Source organism: Callospermophilus lateralis, unplaced genomic scaffold, assembly GCF_048772815.1.
Source record: "Callospermophilus lateralis isolate mCalLat2 unplaced genomic scaffold, mCalLat2.hap1 Scaffold_43, whole genome shotgun sequence".
Taxonomy (NCBI): domain Eukaryota; kingdom Metazoa; phylum Chordata; class Mammalia; order Rodentia; family Sciuridae; genus Callospermophilus; species Callospermophilus lateralis.
This window is the reverse complement of record NW_027514380.1, coordinates 13,266,217-13,278,720: the sequence shown is the minus strand read 5'-3', so window position 1 is coordinate 13,278,720 and position 12,504 is coordinate 13,266,217. Positions and strand designations below refer to the sequence as shown.

General features: G+C 42.3%; 1 pseudogene; it reads right to left on the bottom strand.

The window, feature by feature from the left end:
* The window catches only part of LOC143389035 (CD5 antigen-like), a 35,040-nt pseudogene extending 25,869 nt beyond the window's left edge, over positions 1 to 9,171 (bottom strand).
* Positions 9,172 to 12,504: the final 3,333 nt, after the last annotated feature.

The following is a 12,504-nucleotide window of genomic DNA, read 5'->3' as shown; positions in this document are numbered from 1 at the left end:
TGCTCAGATATCATGGGTAATTTGTCTTGAAACCTTCTCCCTTTGAGGAATGACGTTTTTCTCTACCCTCAGAATCTGGGCTGCCTTTATTATTTGCTTTGGCCAATGAATGGTAGCAAACATGCTGCTGTGAGCAGAGTCTTGGAAAGTACTTGCATATTTACAGCTGCTCTGGGGAGCTCTGTTGTGTGGAAATGAGATCGAGTTGGCTGATGGATGATGAGAGATCTGTGGCTCACCACTCTTGCCCCACCCCCCTTGACAGTCAGCCAACTCATGAGAATCAGAGGTAGCTATCTGTCCTACAGCCAAATGCAGAGTGAGCCCAGCTAATACAAGAACGGTTCTGCTACGCCCGGTCCAAGCTGCTGACCTATGAAATTATGAACTAAATAAACAATGGTTGTTGCAAGAGTTAATAAACAGTGATTATTTCAAAGTGATTGGCTCCATGCCGATAGATAACTGATAAGTCAGGTTTACATGCCCTTAATAAGTGCAATATTTTCAAGCATATTAAAGAAGGATGAATTCTTTATTACACTGAAAATTACAAGGAGACTATAAATAATTTTTTTCCTGTCACCTAAACTATAGCATTGCCAAGATTCTGCCTTTCCCTAATGATTATTTATCTTGGCAAAAGTCAGGGTTTATTCATACCTGTCTTTACATGGAACCTAACACCATGATTGACAGACAGTTTCTAACCTGCAAATACACTGCTATTATTTGGATGTAGTCTGCTCCTGTCAAAACATGTATTTTGGTTGCTAATATACAGTACTGGGGATGGGTTTTAAGAGGTTCTTAGGCCTCTAAGAGTAATCAATGTTTTTCTTGTGAGATTGTATTAGTTCTCACTGAAATGGATCAGTTTTCTCAAGAGCAAGTTGTTATTAAGCAAGGTCCTCTCTTTAACCACCCCTTGCCATTCTGTCATGCCCTTTGCCCATGTGACAGTATCTGACATGTTAAGACACAGAATGAGGGCTTCACCAGATGATCTTGAACTTTCTCTCCAGAACCATGAACTTTTTTCTTTATAAATCACCTAGCCTTAGATATTCTGTTATAACAACAGAACACAGACTAAGTAAGACACATAATATTGACTAAATTTATAGTGTATGAATAAAAAATGAAAAAAAGACTATTTTAAGTGTGGAAATAACTAGGAACGTCGAACACATTCTTAGTCATTTGTATTTAAAGGCTCTACTTCCATTCTATCTTTATCTTTTTAATAATGGATGCAAAACACTGAAGACTCCTCCACAGAGTTGGGGCCTTTAACTCATATGATTTCATCTTTTTACTCCATTCCATTCTCCTTCTAGAAGATAGCAATGTGCTCTGAAAATAGCAGTAAATGTCGTGACCTAAGGGAAGTGACAATTCCAGTCCACACAGTGTGGAAGGAGAATGGCCATCCATCATACAGGAGATGATCAGAAGAATCCATAATGGAATTCCAAGAAAGTTGTAATGAAAAGTAATTGGTCAAACTAATTAAGAAGAATTCAACATTTTCTAAGAAAGGAAACACTAAATTAAGCATCAAAAAGCAACTAAATCTTATACTTAGTTGCTAGGTAAGTTGTATATTTGTGTTCCCGTATATACATCTCATCACAGAACATGGATTTAGCCACTTTTAATGAATTCCTTCACTGCAGGGGCAAGATATTGCCAATAAGACATGGCAATACCCTGGTACATTTCTCAATCCCAGAGCAGATCCATATTTACTTTTTCTCTCCCTCTCTCTCATAAGCCCCTGAATTAAATAGTTTACTCTGGATTAACCAGAGCAGGAGCTTTACTTAATATGAAAATGATAATCTTATATAAGGTCTAAATTTAGAACAAAGCCTGTCAAACAATCCATTTTGGAGCACAGGGAGTGGCTTAAGCAATCGAGATTAATAAATAATCTAAATACACCATGACCAAGCAAGCAAGGCTAATACGAGAGATTTGAAGATGGTTTATTTTGAAAAATAGATTAATGTGATTTGGCATAGAAATAGAATTAAAAGAGATAAATGTGATTTACCTTCATAGATGATAAAAAAAAAGCCATTGAGGAAACAACATCCATTCTGCACAAAATCTCTTGAGAAAATAGGAAATCATGGGTAATTTCTTAACATGTTAAAAATATTTACCTAAATCCAAAATGTAATGAGGAAGCATTAAGAGCAGTCCCACTAAAATCAGGAAGAGTGCCTTGCTCAATGCAAGGCAGGACAGGGAGCAGTGGCAACACACCTGTAATCCTGGTGACCTGGGAGTCTGAAACAGGAGTATTGCAAGTTCAAGGCCAGTCAGTCTGGGCAGCATAGCAAGAGTCGGTTTAAAAAAATAAAATAAATTAAAAGGGCTGAGAGTGTAGGTTAGTGGTAAAGCACTCCCAGATTCACACTCCAGTACACACACATACACACACACACACACAGACACAGAGAGAGAGAGAGAGAGAGAGAGAGAGAGAGAGAGAGAGATAGAGAGAGAGAGAGAGAGAGAGGAGAGAAGGAGAGAAAATTAATTTAGAAGAACCTGAAGGAGAGCACCTGAGATCCCCAATCCACACCCTGTATTTTGAAGAGACAAAGGACAGTGAGGAAGGAGGTGTCTGGGGTGGGCATGTCCCCACATTCCTAGTGGCTTCTGAGGCAGTGTCTCAGTGACTGAGGCCCCTCCCTAGAGACTGGGCACAGCCCCAGCCTGTTCTGCACCGGGGCGAGATGCAGGTGAGGACCCTCCCTGGGACTGCTCCTGCCGTCCAAGAAGGACCGAAGGAGGGACCGTGAGAGAAGAACTGTGGAGGAAAAGGAAGGAAGGTGGGTAAAAAGTAAGAACCGAGAGTCAAGAACCACAGAGCAAGGAGACCGTCTGGGAGAGGGAAGTGAGAATGGAGATAGAAGGACAGAGGAGCAGGGGACTGGAGAGGCCCAGGGAGGTGAAGGCCAGGGGGCCCGGAGGCTGGGCCTCTGCAGCACAGGGTGGAGGGTCTCCGGCCTCATTTAAAGGGTCTTGAGCTTTTAGGTCAAAGAAAAGGAGCAGAATCCTTGTGAAATGGAGGGTTTATGAAAGGATTAGTACTGGGTGTCGGAATCAATGTAGAAGGCAACCGAGGTCAGGGTCCGGCCTCTCCCACAAGCTAAGGCTGGTCCCGGTTTCACTGAGCCACTCCCTCCAGCAAGCAGCCCCCAGGGGCTGGACCCCTGCCTCGGAGGACCCAGGTCAGTTACCCCTTCATGTCCTGCTTTTAAACAGACCTCAACGCAAAGAGATCCGGGAAGCGCTGGGCAGTGGTGAGAGCATCCTCTACCCTGGGACTGAAAGAGCCAGGAGGAATTCCAGGTCTTCTGATACCAGGCAGGTGCTCCTAGGAACACTTCACTGCTTCAAGTTTAATGAGCTTTTATGTTCCCTTAGCCCTGCCCCTTCCTTCTCCATTAAAAAGGAAGGAAGGAAGAAAGGAAGGAAGGAAGGAAGGAAGGAAGGAAGGAAGGAAGGAAGGAAGGAAGGAAGGAAGGGAGGGAGGAAAAAGATCCAGGTGTAGATATTATTATCCTTCCAGAATCTAGAACCATCATCACAGGTAACTCTGCAGGTTTCTCTGGCACTTCCAAGTGGTCTGTCAGAGCCAGTGAGCCAGGTGAGCAACCCGGATAGGGACAGGCCTGGGCTCTGTCGAATGCTCTCCACAAGGCACCTGGCTCTCCTCTAGTGCCTCTGTGAACGTCGAAGTTGACAGACACTTTACAAGCCCAGGTGTGTCCCCAGGCCCCAGGACTGCACCTTCCATACAAACCACAGGCCACACATGAGCATCTGTAGGTCCCAGGGAGCAGAGAGTTTTACTCACATAGGAACTTTCTAACAGCACATAACTGTGTCCCCCATTACCACAGGTATCCAAGATAAAGCTGTATAACCACCTGGCAGCCACATTCCACAGGGCTCTCCATAATACAGGATTCTTTTCAACTCTGGTGCATGGCAAAAGTGGACTTGAGTACATGGAAAGACAACCACACTTTTGGTTAAGAAGTCTCATCATTGAGTTAGGTTGATACCAAAGTTCATAAGACGGAAAAAGAAAGACTCTTGCTTACAGTGTAAATGCTGAATAAATACCAAGTGGCAAATGTTCAGAGATTGCCGAAGGACGGGAAATCATCACATTTTCACCCTCATGGTAAAGATGGGCTTAGGCAACCAGCAGAGTGAATGTGTGAGGCAGAGCACGAGGCTTGTTGGTCTTAAAGTATCTCCCCTGAAACGACTAATCAGGGGAAACGACATCACCTGAACTGGATGATGAAAATCGACATTGTTTGAGGAGCACTTGGGTGTCATGGGCCTCAGCATGGAGAAGAGCATCACCTTCATAGTTTTCTGGCTGAGAATTCATGTGAAACATCAGATTCAAATTAAGACATATCCTGGGGGCTGGGGTTGTGGCTCAGCGGTAGAGCGCTCGCCTGGCACATGCGGGGCGCTGGGTTTGATCCTCAGCGCCACATAAAAATATAATAAAGGTATCATGTCCAACTACAACTAAAACAAAATGTTAAAAAGAACAATAAGACGCATCCTCAAAAAAAGAAAAGAAAATGGAGACAAGGGGATAATAGTTTTTAAAATGCCAATGATATGGAAAAACCAAACACTGTGGAAATGCTCCAGATTGAAGGAGCCATAACAGTTAGAGAAGTAAACGGTATCCTCCACTGGATCCAGGAGGGGAAACTGTAATAAAATACATGACTTAATAAATTAACAAAAGTGCAATAGTTGTGATAGATTTCACAATGATCATCTCTTTATTCCATTCCCAACTTCTTTTCCAGGAAGAGTGGCATATCCCAGTTGATAAAAGAAAAACAAGGGCCCCGAGAAAAGGAAGCAGACACTCACACCCAGATAACATGGGACAAAATCATGTGGGTACACAAAATATTGGCAGGTCCTCATGAAGAGAGACATTGGGGTTGGGTAGGACAAAGAAGAGGGACTGGAATTTCACGTCTCAGTATTCCCAAGGCTGGGGAGGAAGCACCAGGAGTGAGCTGTGCATGTGACTCCTTAGGGGACTCTCATGTCACCACTGTTGCAACACCCCTCCCCCAAGGCAGGGGCAGCAGAGTGCAGTGACGTCCAGTAACTTCAGGGACACTTCCCAGTCTGGGGCCAGCTTCCCAGAAGGCTCCTCTCTTCCCATGGCCCTACCCGGAACCACTTATTCTGACATGATCAGAATGTGAACTCTTAACCGGGGCTCTCTGAGACCTCTTTCATGAGTTTAGCACATGGGGCCGGGCCTGTGCAAGGCCAAGTCACTTTGGTAGTGAGCCAGGCCCCCCCTGCTTGGAGCTTCTCTGAGATGTCAACATATTAACTGGCTTTGCTGCCACTTTTGAATTTCCATCGAAAAGAGGAACACAAAGGTGGATTAAGCAAGATTAAATTAGTTCAATGTGTATTTAGTAAGAGGCAGAAATGGAAACTGATCATCATGGGAAAAGGAAGGGTGAATCCTATGCAAAGAAATGTGGAGAAAGGGCCCAGGTGTCTTGTTGGAGGTCACACAGCTAGAGAGTGACTGAATCACAACTGAAATTGGGTCTGCCCACCTCCAGAGCTCAGGCTCTGGGCCTCTGAGCCTTAATGCTTCTGTTCAAGGATTATTCCAATTAAGTCCAGAATAGCACAGGGTGAAATTCCAGGGCAGAGCACCCCTGAACCATAGGGGCAGCTATTTAAAAGTTAATTTTAGGCATTGCCCTTACATGATTAAGGAATACCTAGATAGCTAACTGGTAAACATTACTTCTGGAGGTATCGGTGAGGGTATTTCCAGAGGAGACTCCTGTGAGCGTGTGGACCAAGTTGGGAAGATCAGTCTTCAGTGTGGGTGAGCATCGTCCAGTCAGCTGGGGACCTAAATAGAACAAAAAAGGAAAGAAAGGATTTCTTCTCTTTCTTTCTGTCCCAGAGTTGGAATGCTCTCCTCCTGTCCTAGGACATCAGAACTCTGGGCTTTCTGGCTTTGGGACTCCATCCTCCTGGGTTATCAGGCCTTCGGCCTCAAACTGAGAATGACCCCATCAACTTTTCTGGTTTTAGGGCCTTTCAACTTGGACTTGGGTGTACGACCAGCGTTCCAGGGTCTCCAGCTTGCAGTCTGTCATGGAATTTCTCTACCCCCATAACGATGTGAACAAAGTTGTTTAATAAGCCCTCTGTCATCCATTTATCTATCTATCTATCATCTATCAGTCACCTACCTGTCACATCTCACCTCCATGCATCCTATTGATTCTGTCTCCTTGGAGACCTTGACAGACCAGCAGGACATAAACAGACAGATAAATACACACAGGCAGCCAGACTGACAGGGTTTCTTCCTGTGGACTCTACTCTTTGGGCTGCCATTGCCTGTCCTCTTTGGATCCCTCACTGCAGATACCTGAAGAATAGGAGAACATTACGGCTTTGTTGCGGGTTGAAGGAGGTCACAGCTCAGATGTCCTGTGTGCTCCTCAGCATCCACGAGGGCCCCCTGACTGACAGGGTCGCTGTGGAAGTTGAAGTCTCCTTAGGATGTCTTTCCCGTGAGTAATGAGATTTTTTTTTCCAATAAGCAACTCTCATATTTAGTGATTTTTTTTAAAAAAATCATTAATAACGGCCAATTAATCATAAATAATGCAGAATCAATTAATAGGTCACGTGGCAACACTTCCTGGAAACCCTACCTCTCTCCCCCAGCCCATATTAGCCCATGTGGCCATAATAGACAAGGAGCACAGTCAAGAGATGCCATTTCTAGGGTTTCTAAAGATTTGTGGGGTTCTCTGGCTGTGAACACATTATTCATTCATTCATTCATTCAGCAACTGTGTATTTCAGGCCAAGTGCTAGGAATATAAGTGGGGAGCATTTAAGATAGATGGTTTTCTCCTCCCTTGGAGCCCACAGCCTAGTAACTGACATATGGGATCCAAAGAAATTTAGGTAAAAGGAAAGAGGCTTAGGGGGCTCTGTAAGTTGCCCACTTCCTTTAGGTTACTGGAAGTAGGACAATCAAATGGGGAGGGGGGTGGTGATTGGGAGCATAACATCTCACCCAGGTGTGAGCCGGGGGAACTCCTATCACCAGAAGTTTGGGAACTAATCAAATATTGTTGTGGATGGGAGTTTACCTTGGTGCCAAATAATTTAGTGCCCGGCAGAGTGCCTCCCACACTGATGTGTGTCAGATAGCACTGTGGTCTCGGCAAGTGTCTACCTCCACACAGCTTGGGACACCACCTCCCACTGAGTCCCACGCCATCTGTTCTAGCTGGCCAAGTCTCAGTGCTGTCCTCTGCTCACTTCCTTAAATTCTGCAACTTCCACCTTCACCCTCTCCCAGTCTCACGACCTGGGCTTGGTCCTTGGCCAGAACGGCTCTGTTTCTGAAATGTTGAATGCTGCCATCGAGACATCTGAGCACAGCTTTTAATTCCTTGAACTTTCTAACACACTTTCTGCTTCCACCATTTATCAGCCCGAGTTTACTCATCTGTAAGCCTGAAACCATGATTGGCAATTCGAATCACTCTCTCAACTAGATCCCAACTTATTGGACATTTGGTTGCGTGACAAGTTGTCTTTTAGCTCTCTTTGTCTCAGTACAACACCAAGAAGACAATAAAGTGAACGTTTGCATCTGGACATTTTTACTGTTGCTATAAACCTAAAAGAATCAACACCTGATACCATTCTTAGCCTTAAAATTGAAGCCAATGTTTTTTAAGATATTCAAATGTCAAGGCATCAATCCTAAGCAAGGGTATCTTTGGCATTTTCTATACTTAGATCTAGCTCCCATGCTACCTCTAAAACTCCTTATAAGTGTAATCACACTCTATTATTAGAATTCACCTAAACCACCTTGAAAAATTAGAACCACTTTCTTACATCTGCAGTGATCCTTCAGTCAGCAGAAATGTAAAAGTAAGTTTTCTAATATTAGACTTATCTAATCCAAAATCACATGAGAAAATCGATGATCCTGATAATCTCTCTTGGGGCTGGGGTGCATCTCAGTAGTGCAGTGCTACCTAGCATGAAAAGGACTGAGTTCTGTCCCCAGCACTGCCAATAATAATAATAATAATAATAATAATAATAATATAGCTTAGAATCTGTGTTAATGCCAATCCAAATGCTAATCTTAATTACCAGGCAATATACTGACCTCAAGGTTATTCTAGAAGATCCCTGTCCAATGAGATTTTTAATCAGATGCCCTGGGTAAAAATATATGAAAGTCTTCAACAATGACAACTTTCTTAGTATTTGGATAAGGTAATTGCTATCTCTGATCTCCATCTGACCTATTGACAAATAAGTAAATAGACATTCACCTTTCCAATTCAAGTTAATTTCAGCTATCTCTTAGTTTTTTGGCTTGATCCAGTGGTTTTCCTTCTCACTTATGAGGATGACTCCAAGATCAGGGGCATTTATGCAGTGCAAGAGGGCAATAAATTGGGGACCTGGTCTTCAGGAGTCATTTTCTATCCATGTTGGCTTCTGGATCATGGCTTCTGAACTGCAGCTAAATCACCCCTCCGTGCTGACATCCGTTAAGGGGTCCATATTCTCATAGGCCTCAGGTCATCCTCCATCAAATTGGCTTCCTTGTTCTCAATGTGGCCCCCACAGGAGATGCAATGGGGCTGCCATGGGCTCACTAAATAAAGGTTCCTGTGGGGAGGGATGCTATCTCTTTTGCTCACCATTTTTCCTCCAGTATATAGAATAATACTTGCAATATTTTTCTGATAAATGTTTGCTGACTAATGGACTCTTTGTTCTTTGATGTCCCTACAGTGCCACCTCTAACCTACTATGCCTTGGTCAAATGGAGAACTTCTGCCAGTCTGTCGCTGCCCAGAGCTCTAGAAAAGAAACAGGCATGAGCTTTGTATTTCCTACAACTTATCTGGAGGTTGTGTGGAGCCTACCAGCCACAGCTGTGTCATCACTTAGTTCAGTTGGGCAGATGTTTGGTAACCACAGGTCATGATGTAACTGAATGCCAATAATGTAGATCTCTGCTTTCTCATCAAAACCCTTTTTACGGGGGCTGGAGTTGTAGCTCATGGGTAGAGTACTTGCTCAGCACATGGGAGGCCATGTGTTGGATCCTCAGAACTGCATAAAAATAATAAAAAATAAAAAATAAAAAAAAATTTTCATAAGGAAGCTCCTTGGAAAAGTACAGATAAGCAACCCTCAGAAGTATTGATCAGTAGCACAGATCTTTAAAGACTGACTCTAGAGGCAGTGGCAAAGGGGAGCGATGGTAAAATGTGATAGATATTGCAAGACACAAAAGGAAACTAAGAGGAGCCCAGAACATTGAGAGAAAGACTGATGTCAAATTCAGTAGAAGGTAGATCAAGCGGAAAAGACCTGCAAGACCAATTAGATTTTGTGAACCTCTCTGGAAAGATTTAATCTTGGCAGAAATAGATCTTTTTAGTTGAAAGAAAACGCATTTCTAACATTTCAAAGCCATCATTATTCTAGGTGTCTGTAACTACCAATTTAGCAAATGCCTGATATTTTGTGACTCTGAATTATATCAAAATGCAAAAATTTTTCCTTTAGTGATGAAGGGGCTCTAGTTCAATGAAGATAGAAGTAAGAATTGAGATGTTGAGTTTAATCCCCAGCACCGAGGGGGGGAAAAAAAGAAAAGAATTCTCGGAGGTTTTTAAAAGAAAAAAAAATTAATATTTATTTAAGCTCCAATATATGTTTTACACGTGATTCTCCAAAAGTTCGCTAGTTAAGAAGAAATTTTCATTATACTTTAAGGAAACAGACCCCAGTACTCTAAACTGTTGGCATATTTCATGAAGAGAGCTTAGTTTCTTTAATATTCCATGGGTTCAATCTGATATGGAAATGAGGACTCCTATTTTTTATTTTCCCTTTCGATTTATTTCTCATTTTCCCCTTCATTTAATAGTTTATGCAAGTTCTTATTTCTTTTCTGTTTGATATCACAAAGAATAGAATCCACAGAGTAACCAAATTCAATGGGGGCAGAAATCTTATCTCTGTATTTATACAAATTCCCAATGGTATGTATGACAACCGACTTGTTAGATGTTTTGAACAGCAGAAAGCGAAAGGACCCTTAGAGAAATACATATCATAATGGAGTCAAAGCTTCAAAGCTCAGATAGGAAACTTCTTTGGGTAAACGTGGAGCAAACACTGCAAAGCAGCACAGTCTTCTCCCAGCCCATCTAAATGATGCTCCGAATATCTGTCTCACTATTGAAATCATCTATTCTCTTGACCAATTAAGTACGCTAAACCAAGAGATACTTGCAGGGAATTTTTTTCCAACAGAATTGTGATTTTTAAGCTGAAAATTATAAAAAGAATTTTACTGTTTGCAAACATCATGAGAAAAACTTAGTAGTCACTATATAAATGCAATTTCTTTGATTTGTGATTACCTAAGTACATGAAAAGATCTGTTAGACAATTTGCTGGTGAAGAAATCAAATATGGTGCATTAAATTTATAAATATACTGGGAAGCTGTCTAGGAAATTTAATTAACTAAGCTATAAATATGCCCCTTTATAAGTACTTATTAAATGTTCATTAACATAAACTTAATTTTTAAGTATTGCGTTTTGTTTATTGCTGTTGTTAATCGACACATTGAAAACATTTATTCCATAAGCATCTGAAAATCCTGTATATTTGCCTGTGACACCCTCAAATACACTACAAAACTCACTTCACACTCTCCTTGGATTATATTGATCACCTTAACTGAGCAATAAAAAGAAAATGAATTTTCTGTAAAAAGCAAGGATGGGGGAAAAGGATGAATACTTTGTGTATTAGTTTCTGTCTCTGCTAACTTCTTACACATTGAAATTATTGTCACTTTTCAAAATCAAATGGAATCACTTAGGGTCCCTTCAACTTCTAATTTCATCCTCATCTTTAATATGATCTTGTTCTTAGTGGGTCCACCTGACTCTTTCCTGCCTCATTTTGCTGTCATTTCGACTGACTTGGCCTAGAAATGTCTGCAAAATTTGCTTTAGACAACTTTAGCTTTTGGAAATTTGTAACAGTCTTGATGAAAAAACACACTAACTGGAATATCTGGCTGCTGTTACAGAAATGAGATCTGTTCTGTCCTCAGCAAGATGGCGTGTTCGCAGAGCTGAATTCCCAGTGTGGGCCAGCAGACGTCGCTCTTCTCCACACTTCTCACCCTCCCACATCTTGTGAAGTCCTGGATTTGTTACCAAGTCTGTGACACTGGTGGGTACATTGAAGGTGCCAACTGAACCTCGGAAGGTTAACTTAATCCCCAGTATTCCCATCTTGGCCAATCTGTCAACCTCAGGGGCAAACTCAGAACTGGGACCTTTTTCTTCCTTTTCTATTACACATTCACTGAGCTTCTCCTGTTTAGGGTAACACATGACCAATAAATACAGAACCAAACTTAATTTATTGGTGCACCTCACAACAGCCACTCAGTCCCCAGAGGGACTGGTCTTAGTTGTTGGGTTGGGGCAAAGGGCTACTGTGTTGAAAATGCAGTCTGTTTTCACCCTTCAATCCACACAGAGGACTTCTATGACCCTAAAAGGTATAGGGGTTTCTCTCCACAGGAAAGCAAGCAAGCAGTTCTGTAGCAGCAGACATCAGCTAAGTATCCTCTAATCCAATTTAGTTCAGATGCTGCCGACCTGGAGATACTGTCAGATCTCAAGGTTGAGGGTTCAGTCCCAAAGACTATCACACACACACACACACACACACACACACACACACACACACACTAGAGATAACAATCACAACCCCCAGGTCACTTTATCTGTGCTTTGACTACTTGAATATAAATCAGGTTTTCCTCCTTGGGTTTGATTAATTTTCTTGAGGTATTCACAGAATTCAGGGAACACTTAAATTTACTAGTTTTTTGTAAAGGATATTACAAAGGATACAGATAAAGAGATGCACAGTCAAGGTGTGAGATAAGAGGTGAACTACCATACCCTTCTTCAGGTGTGCCACTCAAGGAAACTCCATGTGCCTAGCTAAGCAGTAGTTCTCTGAACCTAGTTATTTGAGGGTTTTACCTTGGTTTCCAAACATAAGCACGACTGACTTAATCATTGGCCATTAGCAATCACCTTAACCTTTAGCCCCTCTCCTGTCCCCTGAGGTTGGGATGTGGGACTGAATGTCTCAACCCTACAATCTTGGTTGGCTTGGTGTTTCAGGTTACCTGCCCCACCGTGAAGCTACCTAGGGGCTGCCAGCCAGCAAGCAATGCATTAGCCTATGAAAAAACACCATAACTACAGAGATGTCAATGAGTGGTGTGTCAGGAAGTGAGGGTAAACACAAGTATATTTCACAGTATCACAGATCCCCAGAACCA